Genomic DNA, 2,356 nt, shown 5'->3' with positions numbered 1-2,356 from the left:
GTGTGTGTCTGTGTGTGTGTGTGTGTGTTAATCTGTTCAGTCAACTTATGCCTTTGATTGGAGCATTTATTTATTTACATTTGAAGGCATTGTTGATAAGTAAGTATTTATTGCCATTTTGTTTTTTCGTTTTGTGGCTGCTTTTATAGTTCTTTTGCTCCTCTTTTCTTCTCTTGCTCTCTTCCTTTATGGTTTGATGGCTCCCTTTTGTGATATTAGGTTGATTCCTTTCTCTTTATGGTTTTTATGTTATCTATTATAAGTACTTTTGATTTCTGGTTAGCATTAGGCACATAAATAAAACATCTCATGCATATAACAATGTATTAAGCCAGTGGTTGCTTATATTTAAACCCATTTTGAAAACTTTAAATTTTTATCCCCTCCTTATGTTTTGTGTATATAATGTCATACCATACAGGCTTTTATTTTGTGAATCTCTTGTCAACTGTTAGACATATTATTTATTTTACTCCTCTTGTGCTTTAAGTTTTGTACTGGTTTTATAGTGATTAATTTACTACTTTTATTGTATGTTTGGAATTAACAGTGATTTTTATTTTTTGTTTCATAATTTTCTTACACATGTTTGTGACCTTCTTTTCACTCAGCGTTCCCTTTAATGTTTTTGTAAGGCTGGTTTAGTGGTGATAAACTCATTTAACTTTTGTTAGCTTGGGAAATTATTTATTTCTCCTATGTTGAATGGTATCTTTGTTGAATATAGTAATCAATGTTGCAAGTTTTTCTTTTTCTTTTTCTTTTTTTCTTTACTTTCAGCACTTTGAATATGTAATGCCATTTCCTTCTGGCTTGTAAATTTTTTGCTGAGAACTCCCCTGATAATCTTACTGGCTTTCTAATGTATGCAACTGTTTTCTTTCTTCGTGTTGTTTGTAAAATTCTAACATTTTTTTTTTCTCATCTTAATTATGATGTGACTTGTGTAGACCACCTTGGTTTAATTTTGTTGGGAGCTCTCAGTGCATTCTGGATCTAGATTTCTGTTTTATTCCCTAGATTGTGAAGTTTTCAGCCAATATTAATTCAAATAAATTTCCCAACTCCTTATATCTGTCTTCTTTTTCTAGGATCTCTATAATATGAACATTATTCCTCTTGATGATTGTGCTGATTTTCTTAATTTATTCTCATTTTTTATTATTCCTTTTTTTTTTTTTTTCCTTTTTACTCTTGGTTGCTTTCCATTTCTCTGCCTTCCAGGTCAAGGATCCATTCTTCTGCTTTCTCTTATGTGTTATTAATTCACTGTAACATATTTATTAAATTGCTGAGTTCTTGGGGCGCCTGGGTGGCTCAGTCGGTTGGGCATCCGACTTCGGCTCAGGTCATGATCTCACAGTCAGTGAGTTCGAGCCCCGCGTTGGGCTCTGTGCTGACAGCTCAGAGCCTGGAGCCCCTTTCAGATTCTGTGTCTCCCTCTCTCTCTGCCCATCCCCTGTTCATGCTCTGTCTCTCTCTGTCTCAAAAATAAATGTTAAAAAAAATTAAATTGCTGAGTTCTTTACCTAAGACTGGTTATATTTTTTATATTTTCTCTCTTTGTTGAATGTCTCAATGAGATCCTCCACTCCTTTATTAAAACCATTAAGTATCTTTAAGATCATTACTTGGATTTTTCATCAGTCTTATTTATGACTTATGTTCCATTAACCTCTTTGGTGCAGTTTTGTCTTCATTTTAATTTTAGATATATTTAGCCACCTCACAATTTTGTGTAACTCTTTGTTCTTGTGTCTTTAGAAAGTAAGTACATTTCTTGATGTTGAAGGTAGTGGCCTTATTAGGAAGTTACTGTGTGTCCTGTAGTGTAATGCCCTATGTTCACCAGAGCCCTGTGCTTTAAGGTTGTGTGTGTGCCTTATTGTTGTGCCTGAACTATATATTCCTTCAGTTCAGCTAGCTGTAACCAGAGCCTTAGGTTGACATTCTTGTTATTTTTTTTTTATTGTATGAAATTTATTGTCAAATTGGTTTCCATACAACACCCAGTGCTCATCCCAAAAGGTGCCCTCCTCAATACCCATCACCCACCCTCTCCTCCCTCCCACCCCCCGTCAACCCTCAGTTTGTTCTCAGTTTTTAACAGTCTCTTATGCTTTGGCTCTCTCCCACTCTAACCTCTTTTTTTTTTTTTCTTTTTTACTCCCCCTCCCCCATGGGTTCCTGTTAAGTTTCTCAGGATCCACATAAGAGTGAAACCATATGGTATCTGTCTTTCTCTGTATGGCTTATTTCACGTAGCACCACACTCTCCAGTTCCATCCAAGTTGCTACAAAAGGCCATATTTCATTTTTTCTCATTGCCACATAGTATTCCATTGTGTATATAAAC

Source organism: Leopardus geoffroyi, chromosome A1 (assembly GCF_018350155.1).
Source record: "Leopardus geoffroyi isolate Oge1 chromosome A1, O.geoffroyi_Oge1_pat1.0, whole genome shotgun sequence".
Lineage (NCBI taxonomy): Eukaryota > Metazoa > Chordata > Mammalia > Carnivora > Felidae > Leopardus > Leopardus geoffroyi.
Note: the sequence above shows the minus strand (reverse complement) of the source record.